Genomic DNA, 11,514 nt, shown 5'->3' with positions numbered 1-11,514 from the left:
ACAACCCCTAAACTCACCCAGTCCCAGCTTCCTCTCTCCACTGGTCTGCAATGTGCCGAGTTGTCTTTATATTCAAATGGTTCTCTGAACCACATCCTTGCCCTTCCTTCAACCTGATTCTTCTGTGAGGATAGGGTTTCTCTCACTCCTCTCTCAAACAAGGACTCAGTCTCTCTCTCTCTCACATCTCATAAACCTCAAGCCCAGAAAGTGATGTTAAGTGTATCCCTGACTCTCAAACGCTGCTTCCAGGCCATTTCTCTTCTTTCCTACATCAGAACAAATAAACAAGTGAAAACAAAGAAACAAACACCCAGCTCCTTGGAACCTCAGTGCGTTCAACTATGCTATCATCATTCTTATCCTTGCTGCTGACTACTGGCCTCCCGCTCTCTCCTTTCTTTCCCTGAAGAGAAGAAACTCCTTCTCTGGCTCCTTATCTCCCTCTCCACCTCTAGTCCTGTCATCATTTATGATAACTGTATGATCCACCTAAATGAACCAGTCCATACCTTGATCTATCAGTTCTTTAATACTACACATTGGATAATCTTTTCCTCCTTCCTATTTCCCAATCCTTGGCATCAACACTTCTGAAATCCCCACTTTGGGCAGTGGAATAATCCCATGTTTCATAGCGGGACAAAGTTAGTTAATGGTAATCTGGCCTTGAAAGAGCTTTGTAGCTGGAGACCAAGGACGACAGTGATTTGCGTGAACTCAAGACTCAAGACCCAGTAGGAACAAAAACATCTCGGCGGAGGCCAGAGAGATTTCCATAAGTACTAAGTCACACCTCGCATGTCCTGGTGCTATTTAAGCCCCAGCCCTTTCTAAGTTCCTCTCACACAGGACTCAAAACTAGTTTTAGGAATTCCAACCCCCATGCTTACTTTTAACTACAGAACTATAATAACTTTAATAGTGCAAATTTTGGATCAGAGGCTTCTCTTTCTGGTCTGCAGGGGAAGCTGTTAGTCACTTTGGGGGATGGTGGTAGTCAAAAGAATTGGACTCAAGGTCTCTGGCTTGGTATTGTTTGCTTTTCAATCCTATTTCTTTCCTACTAATTTGCAGTGGGGTGGGCCAGTGTCTGTGTGACAGCTACAGAGTTGGGGGTTAATGGGCCATTTTCATGTACCCAAGACAATTTATCAGTGGACCCCTGTGGAGGCTTAATAATTTATTTTAATATCTTGAAACACTACATAATCAAGAGCCTAGGGATTGTGCCTGGTATATCTAACTTACTCCTTTTTTTTTTCCATACAAGAGGACAGGGCCTTGTCAAGTAGGTCTTTGGAGGGTATCCCACAGGGACCTCCATTCTTCCCTCTTTCTGTGTTCTTTCCAGTCCTTATGGCTTCCCTACAGTCCTTTTTTTTATCCTTTCCCATCTGCTCCCAACTTCCTGTCTGTTCCCACACACCATGGCCTTATTTTCCACTAGCCAAAAAGCCTCTCAACCCAGTCGGGGATCCTGCAAACTCAGGACTCATCTGTTTCAGCTCCAGCTGACCCCATGCTGGGAGAGGAAAGCTCTGATTCCTTGGAGAATGACCAGGTCTGGGTGAATAATTCAACTCTTGTTTTTAGACCCACTCACAGCACCAACTTGCACGTTCACTTCCCTCCAATCCTTGAACTTTTTAGAGCGCTGTGGTGAAAACTGGAGTGCGTTCTTATTAGTCGCCCACCTCACAGTCCTGGTTAACCACCTCATTTGGTCTTCCAGATCAGCTATCAAATTTCCATCTGTTTTCAAGCTTCCAAAATTTTGTTGACATCTCCTATCTGCTGTTGTTTGCCTGGTCTTACTTGTCCTTATGCGTATATACCTTCTTTATTCTTAAATGTTTTGTTTGTTTGATTTTTCGTTCCATGAGGAATAATTAATAAACCAGTAGGATAAACATGCCAAGCTTAATCTGAAGTGTGCTCTTCTATTGCCTCTGATCTTCTATATGAATTCATGCTTCATTGTTAAGCAGAATACATTGACTCAATATTCACTCCCTTTTGATTGTTTTAGTAAATTTAAATGTAACTCCCTATCAGTGTTGGTTTAAATGATCTCTTTGCGATCATTCTCTTTCTTTTGGTGAAATGCTCAGACTCTTAGCTGTTTTCTTTCTTTTCTGGCAATATGGCCTCTGAGTGCATGATGGGGAGAGAAGACTGTGGATTCATGCAGTTCCTTCTGGCTCCTCTTGGGTCTTTGCTATGGGGAGGTCAGTTTGGATTTATTCTACACTGATTCCTGAAGGCTGTGGTCCTGGCTGTCTGCTACCAATAATAACTTTTCTGTGTCATTTGGGCCTAATTCCCAGGTCTCATCAGACACTGGTTCCCTCAACGTCTCTTCATTCCATCCTCAAGGCACCCAGAATCTTCTCTGTCTCCACATGCCCTGTGCAGGCTGTCAGGAACAAGAGATTTATTTCTCTAGTCATTTCTCTGAGCTACTCTCTTATGCTGCAGTGCTTCATATTGGCTTTGAGTCAATCATCCCAGAAAGCTCTTCCCAAGGTTCTCTTGGGAATGTTGAATGTTCAAAGCAGAACAGAAGGAAGCATCACTTGCTTTCAGTTTTCCCTAAGCCTTTATAAAATGCCTTTCCTGACTGGGATTTTGGCACAAAGAAGGGGAGTTGGGACATATGTTTCCCATGATCTTCCTCTACATCCCAGTTAGCCTAGAAAGAGCAGGCTTACCTTGCTTTTCGCTTTCTGGCAGGGTATTTCCCCTCTGTCATAATTCTTTCTTGGGAACATTAAACTTTGTGGTTTTGCCTTGACGGTGACAAATATTGACTTGAAACTATGAAAAAGCCCTTTCTTCTGCCAGTTTTGTCTCTGATGTAGGTGATGCAGAACAGGTTGTAACTATGGGTCACCAAAGTTAAAAAAAGAAAAACAAACCCAAAACATACACCGAGTACATTATCCCTTTTAAAAAGGCTTAACTTGATACAAAATACATCCTGAATTATTTGGGGAAGGAGAAGATTTTAAATAAGTGAAAATTAGTCCAGAAAACACGAGAAGGCACAAACAATGGGGACAGCCAATTAAAAGATCCTAAATAATGGAAAGTAAATGGAAATCGTGTATGCTTTAATTGTGTAAGTTCTATCACCTTGATAATAGGCAGGTCACTTAACTTCTCTGAACCTAGTAATGCCGTTCATGAAACGTAAAAGGTTAGCTTGATAACCGCTAGAGTACATTTTCCAATCCTGCTATCCTGCATTTTAGATTTAAATATTATAATGTAATGCTGTTCTGTAACATCTACCCAAAACTTAGTGGTTTAAAACAACAATAATTTATTTTTCTCAGGAATCTGCCACCAATCTGCAAAATAAGAATATATATATATATTCTGTTTTAAGAATATATATATATTCATTGTAAATCAACTCTATTTCAATAAAAATTTTAAAAACATAGAAGGTGGGATTTTTCTAGTGCTCATTTTCTTCTATAGTTTAGAAGTTATGAAGTATTTGTTCAAATCAGGAATTAAGACCCCAAATCTGAAAGGGTGGGCGGGGATGCCCAATCAACATGGACTGCTTGACTCCCTCCTGACAGCAATGGGTGCTGAGATTGCTCTGAGATCAACCTTTGTAGGATGTCACATAGGGTCTGAGTCAGGGAACCTGGCAGGGAATAGCTTCCCTCCTGTGGCTGGTGCTGGCTTCTGAAGAAATTAGGAGCTAACTGCAGCATGGGCACCCAGGGCTTTCCCGGTCCTGTTTCCTATCAGTAAATTGCATTGGAGTGGGTTCCCAGGGCCTCATCAGTAAGAAGATAGCTGAAGAGCTTCTGAGAAGTAATGGTGCTCTCTACTTGATAACGTCCTGTGCTTGTGCTAACAGTGCCATGTGGCTGCCTGGATGGCTCATGTGACCTTAGGCTGCCAAGGAGGTAAATCATCTTCCCTCTTACTGTGTGACAATCAGGCTGTGTCCAGTTCTGGGCAAGGTGCTGCCAGAGTGTTGCTGAGAAGCAGGGGCAAGTTCAAACAGGGAAACCAGCATAATGAGGGGTCAGCAAATAGTGTTATCTGAGCAATAGTCGAAGCGGCTGGAGATTGTATTTTTTTTTTTTTTTTTTTTTGGGAAGGTGAGAGTCCAAAGGGGAACAAGGGAGATCTCTTTAAATACTGAGGATCTGTTATGGGAAAGGTGAGCTAGATTTATCCCGATTGAGCCAAAGGATGAACATAAATATCAGATCAATGTGAAGATGAGCTTTCTAACAATTATCTGAAGGTGTTGCCTCACAAGGGAGCGAGACTTCCATTGTAAGCGGTGTGCAAACAGAAGCTGGATGTTTGTAGAAAGGATTCCAACTTTGGGTGAGAAGTGAGGCTGTAAATAGTGGGTAGTGCAGAGTGCAAGCTGACCCAGAGAAAGGTCTCCCTTTCTGGCATGGTTCAGTCAGTCAGCGTTAAGATAGACTATGATGGTTTTCATTTGCCAGATTTGCAGCGGCCACACGTATAGTGACCAGAGAAAGCAGGAAGAGGCCTTAGATATCGCTAATGTAATTCATTCACTTTATAGGCAAGGCTAACCATCGTCATTCAGCCATACAGAGGCAGAGATAAAGGGGATTCTCTGTTTTTTCATCTACCAACGGTTTTCAAATTTTTCCAGGGAGCTTGAGGGGTAGGAAGTGGGGTGGTGGGAGTGACAGACTCCTGGCCTCAGTCTGCTCTACATGTGCAGTTGTTGTGTTGATCTTTGCTTGAAGAAAGGATTCCACAACTAAAATTTCAGAACCTAGATTTATACCAAATAGTGTCTCCTTTTATCTCCTACAGTTCTCATAGCTGGGGTAACAAAACTTTTTCTCTGCCTCTAGAAATGCCACTAATTGCTTTGTTGAGCACCAATCACCTTGAGAACTCAACAGAGAGTGAATAAATGGTACATATTTTGGGCGTATTGGCTCAGATCTATTATTTTCCTTCCGACTTGCATCGCCACTGTGTGCCACTGCTCTATTTTTCCTGAGCCACAGTTTATTTTTATAAGTGTATTCATCTAACTGCTTCCAGTCTTTCCTCTCACTATTGATCCTTCCAACTTGTCCCAAACATTTTTGGGGATTGAAAATGGTCATCCCCCTCATTTCAATAGTATATAAAAACTCTTTTCATCTCTCAATTTAATTCTGTATGTCACCCCAAATAACACTGGCTGTTTATGGCTTATAAATACTACAAATGCATTCTCAGCTTGCTTTCTCATAGCTTTGTTGAGCTCTGTTGGTTTAACTATTTTTGTGTGTGTTTTTTTTCTAACCCCACCTCCATACCTAGGGTTCTGGTAAATTTCCCTGTATGTTTCTCAGCCAAATTCATTTGGGTTTTTTAATGCTGTCTCTTTAACATCTTTATGCCTGTATTTCTTGATTTTCTTCCCTTGGGAGGTTTGGGAACACTGACTGCTTCATTATCATATGCAGATTTGATTTATCCGTTGTTCTGAATCAATAATGAAGATGTAAAATAATGTCTGACTCTAGGGGCTGTGCATGACACCTCCCCTCAGCAAGATTCATTTCTATTCATTTACTGATGCTGTCAGCCTTCCAACCACGGGAATGTGCAAAGCCCAAGCAATTTGCAAGTAAGATTTTGGAAATATTATCTCAAATGCTTTCTGAGAGTCTGACTCTATACACGCATTGCTTATATATTCAGTTTCCCTCCCATCCTGATCTGAATGATTTTTATCAATACGTGGTCCTCGTAGCTCTTTTTGAGATGGCTTATTTACTGATTTTCTCTTTACTACTAGATTCATATTTCACCAAACTTTAATCACTACTTTACCAAACAGCAATTATCAAGATCTTTTTCTCCAATAGGCCACATTTTCTTCCTCATTACTACCAACTCTCTAAGGAAAAAAATTCCATTCATCCTGAAAATTAGGATACAGTGGGCCCAGTTTACCATAGCTAAGCACTCATGGTTGGTGACGTGTGGATGGTGTAATGTACAAGGGGTGATGTACAGACCCCAAGGTTATAAACTGAGGAGAGAAGCCCAGACAAACAGCTCAGTTCTTAGTTATTGGTGGGTAACAGCTTATATAGTCTTTTCGATATTAAAATATCTACCTCGCAGCCTGTTGTGACATCTAATCAAGCAGAATTGGTTATTTTGAGACAAGTGAGCTTGTGCTGAAAATACTTACACTTAATTGAATTTTTAAAAAAAAGCATTCTGGACTTCAGCAAATTAAGGAGGAGGTGAAATTTAACTCACCCTTAAGCTTTTCCTTTCTTCCAGTTAGAAAATTAACACACCATGCCTCAGAGGAAAAAAAAGGAACTCTCATTTTTGCTAACCCCTGCTAAATTGTTAATGCATAAATGGATAGCTAAGCTGTTGAGCTTTACCACTATTGATCTACAATATCACCTTTTGCATCTTGATGGGGAACTCTTAAAAGTAGTAAGCTTTCTAGATCAAAGGAGTGAAAGTACAATGATACCTGGTCCTGAAGTTGATGATGTTGGAGATGGCTTCCTTGCTTGTCACTCTTACAATTTATCTCATACAATCTGCTCCCAGCAAATTGGTAGGATGGGTTCCTTGGAGAAGAAAAGTTTTGATTAAGTGCTATATCTGATAACATTTCCTTTTTAGCTACCTGTTTCATAGGCAATGAGAGTGCAAATATGTGCGATTTAGTGCTTGCCTTTTCTCACTGTTGCTCGTGTCCTCATTTCCTAGACTACCAGGGATTTGAGATTCAGGATTATAATCCCAATAATAGTGAATTTTTTCGTTTGGGGTTTGGAATGGAACAATTAAGGCCTACGAGGTGAAGAGACTTGACTGTTTTGTTTGAGGGAAGGTTGATAGTATTTACATATCGTGTTAGCCCTCTCCCCAAACTGGGAGTAGATGGAAAGAATGACTTCTAAGTAGGTGTGATTGGTCCTCCATGAATTGCATGGACTTCCTGGCTTTAGCTTGTTCTAACGGTATTCAGATATGCATAAGAGTATTTTGGTTTATTTTTCTCTGCAATGGGAAATTAAAATAGCCCCAAATCCAGGTGTGTTGGCTGGATACAGTTTCATTTGCATACCACGTAGAGGAGGAGAGAAAATCTGGACAGTATTTTTGTCATTTTAATAATATGCTTCCAAGGAAGGAAAAAGTCACACAATTCATGTTCTTTGACAAAACTTTAATTAGAAAACCAGACTCCTCTGATTATAAAAATTACACAAGCTGATAAATCTTGGTAAGTTATAGAGAGAATAATTTTATGAACATTTTATACCTAATAAAAAAGTTAAAATAATTAACAGCATTCATCAATTTTGTTTTCACATGATTTTCTAATATAAAAAAGCATATAGTCATCAACCTTTATAGAAATCCATATATGTTTGTAATAGCTTTTCATAATGGGAAGGGGACAATATTTGTATTTAAATAATGATATTAATAATTCAATAATGAATATCAAAACTGCCATAAGCTGAAGCATGACAAAATTTATGATCAAAGATGCTTAGGGAACTTTTGAGTCTTCTGAATCCAGCAAAAATGATCTTTTGGAGAAAACCTAGACGCAACAATTCGTATTATTGTAGTATTGCCTCACTTGAAAAAAAATATGTATGATCAGTGTCGCTTTACATATTTTCAGAACAATGAATTTTTCTTTTCTTTCAACAGTTTTGTACCAGAGTGGGGTAACCATGTGCTGGTGAATTGTGATGCCTGCAGGAAATGGCGTTTGATCTACAGTAAACTGGAAAACTTCTTTTTTCAACCCAGACTAGTAAGAACAGATGCATACTGACAGTACAATGTTTCATGCAAATCCACAGTTTACTGTGGGGATTAACCTCTGTCCTGCAATACTGCATTTCAGTATTATCTCGCCCCTTACAACTCCTGTCCTGGAGCAAGGCAGCATCACACTGACGTTGTGACAATCGCCTTTCGGCAAGATAAAAGAGTAGCTCTGTGTCCAAATGAGAAAGGAGGAGTCTGGGTAGCACAAAGCAGTCCCATGTAATATCTAAATTTCTTTATTGCATTCTAATTTTTTCAATATTGCATTGCAGTGCTGACCCAATTTCATACCATCACCAAACCATTTTAACCTACAGTGTTTACAAGTGCTGCTGTCTCTTCGATAGTACCCAAATACTGTAAACTGTTAACAAATTACTTACTTTTCTGTGAAGAATGGCAATGAAAAAATTGTGAAGTAAGTCGACTTCTGAAGAGGGCATTACACTGAGCACACATACTAAACACACAAATGGTTGCCATTAAATATTCTTTTACTTGCTGGTACTTTAACACTTACATCCCAAAGTGAATTCGATTAGAATAGTTTTGGAGCAAACTGTAACTAGAAATAATTAGACATCAGTACCTTGAGGACTGGGGATAATACATTTAAGGATGCCATTGTTTCACATCTCAAATGCAGATCCAAACATAAGCATTTCTAAACATTTCAGTTGATTTAGCTTGTGGGCTAAAGAGCAGCAGAACCAGAACATCTATGGACATTTAAACTTAAGTGTTGTTCGTGCAGTCTCTGTTGTACCTTCCCTAGGAAGTGTTTTGCTAGAAATTATATACCAAGTGAGAGGACTGAATGAATACCTCAGCAATTATAAGAGAGGGAAGGTTCTCAGATCGAAATATACTTGATTTTATAGCCGGCACCCCACAGGTTTGGATTCAGAGACAGACATAAGAAGAAAATGTGATTTTAGTTTATAATATTCATCACCTTCCTCCATAAATAAATTCCTTGGGTAGGACAAAGTAAAGTATATGAAAAAATATGGTATATATTCAGCTTACCTCAACTTCAAGATTCAAGTGGATAAAAATATAAGCAGCCATTTCAGCTGAGCGCAGAGTAGAGATGAAAACATTAATGAAAATAAAATAGCTATCACATCACCCAAACATCTACAAAACTTAAAGAAAACTTTGTGTATGCTGAAACCTATGTGGTACAATTAATAAAGCATTTTCTGCCGCAAATAATGTAATACTGCTTCACCAACATAAATTACATTATTTTGGAGACATTCTAATTAGGATAAACTAAGGCGTAAAACAAAAAGCAATAAAAAATTTGAACACATAACAAAGCCACACTCTACTAGCCATCTGAGTCAGAAGTTCTGTGGTTGGAATTGAATAATAAATCTGCTGGTGTTAAAGAAACTAAAATAAGTTCCATAATAACAAAAATTTAGAAGATGAGAAATTTCTACCAGAAAGAATGATACAGCAAATATCACAATTATACGGAAAAATGCTTCTTATATTCCTTCCTGAACTGATGAATTTAAACTACAAAATGTCTTCTTAATTCTCTCAGCCATTAGAGGACTAATGATCTTACGGAACCTGTGATTTAATTATGAGCATCTGTTTTGGAGACTAATAAATGAATCAATGTGAGTTTGGGAACAGCAGGTAAAATACCAATAAACTATTCATTTTGAGGGAAGAAGGAAATGTTCCTGGGCATCAGATGATATATTTAACTTATATTTATGTCAGGCTAGCTTTGGGTGTTTGTGGACATAATCCTAAAATTCCAGCTGAAAATGGCTTGGGGCAGAAGCTTTGAGTTACTTAGCCAAGAAGAAGTAGCATAGTGATTTCCCCCACTTAAATTTGTGGTTGCATGATAATCTTCCATGTTTTCAGCTGTAAGATAGGATACGAACACAGTCCCTGCTGTATCAAAGGAAACCAAGGCTTTTGTTAAAATTTAAGCTACTGATAAATATTTAAGGAAATGAAAGGCTGATGCAAATACTACCTGGCAAGGAATTCACAAGCAAGGAACTTTCTAGTTTATTAGTAAGTCTACCCTGAATTACTTACTAGACGATAAGATATATCCAATGGCTTCAACTTTATAATTGAAACACCTGAAGCTTTCAAGGGCCTCCTGAAATTGGTCCACACTTTGATCTGATTTCCTCCCTCCCTTCATGCCTCCCTTCTTCCCTTCCTTCCATGCTTCTTTGCCCAAATATTTACTGAATGCCTAATATGTGCCTGGCACTATTCTAGGGTACTGGGGTTATAGCAGTTTGTAGAACAGAAAAAAATCTCTGCCCTCGTAGAGCTTTTAACCTACTGGGGACAGATAAATAATAAACAAATGCTATGATAAGGAGGGAAGGAGGAGAGGAGGGTTACTGTATTTTTATAAGATGGTCATGGAAGGCCTTCCTAATGGCATGGTATTTACGTATAAATATCATGAAAAAAGGGAAGAAGACTTACAGCTAGAGAGCAGAAAAAGAGCATTCAGGGTGGTGAGAACTGCAAGCACAAGAGGACAAAGGGGAGAGTGGCAGGAGAGGAGGCCAGAGAGGAGGAGGATGGGGACAGATTCCCTCCATCGTGCATCTTCCATCAGAGGTAACGGCTGCGGAGGGTGGGATCCTTGGCTTAAGCAGGTCCACTGCATTCTTCAAGTGAAGTTGTATTTTCTTCACGCAGTGTTCCCCTTTAATGCCAACAGAACTTGATACCCACATTCTCTTAACCCTATAGAGTATGAACCATGCAAGTCATTGTCAACCATTTTCTGTGTTTTATCACTCAGGACTGCTTCCTCTGTTAGCCTCTTCAAATAGATCCCAAGCAGTTTAGGGTAGAAACCACATAATACATTTTCTCCTTTCCTTACAGTGTGTAACACTGAGCTCAAGGTAATTAAATGAAAGAAATACATAAAATTATCTGTTCATTAAGAGAAGACGAAGAAATCCACAAATCAAGAAAAAATTGTTTTCAAGAAATTTTAAGAATGTTGCCATGGAAACAAAAAAAATAGTAGGTTGGAACACAGTCTATCAATTTCTGATTTGTCTGATGAATTACATCATCGTCCATCCTAATCTAGGGATTATCTCTATGTGTTTGTAGACTCTTCCCTCCTGCCCTGCAGAAGGTGGGACCCCTATCTACGCAGGCTTCTTTCTCTCTTTCTAATAGTACTACTACCCATTCTCCTTAATGTCTGCCGGCACCTATGATTCTTTCCTCTGAATTTATATCTCCAATTTCCCAAGGTACTGTTACCAAGCAGGGTCAGGGCTGTCAGTGGAGCAGAGGATGACAAATATATCAAAGAGTTAAGCTACAGGGTAAAAATTCACTAGGCCACTAATTTATTTGAACCACTTGCTTGAGATGCACCTACTTTAAGCAGGGACACTAGGTTATGGATGAACAGTGGTGATAAAACACTTTCATAAAAATTAATTATTTCTCTTGTGGTAAGGTCTTTATGAGTTTTAGACTTAAAATAATTTCATGCATAGTTTTCATCAGTTCTCTATCGAAGATGGCAGAGTCCAACTAAGGAACAAACGCTGACGTATCCAGGCTCAGCTGAACGAAGAAGAAAAGCAGCTGCTGCCTAATGCCTCTCAAATCATCATTTTAGCGGAAAATACCAATCCCAGA

The sequence above is a fragment of the Delphinapterus leucas genome, chromosome 10 (assembly GCF_059928025.1).
Source record: "Delphinapterus leucas isolate spDelLeu-1000000601 "Yukka" chromosome 10, BTC_Dleu_Yukka2, whole genome shotgun sequence".
Lineage (NCBI taxonomy): Eukaryota > Metazoa > Chordata > Mammalia > Artiodactyla > Monodontidae > Delphinapterus > Delphinapterus leucas.
Note: the sequence above shows the minus strand (reverse complement) of the source record.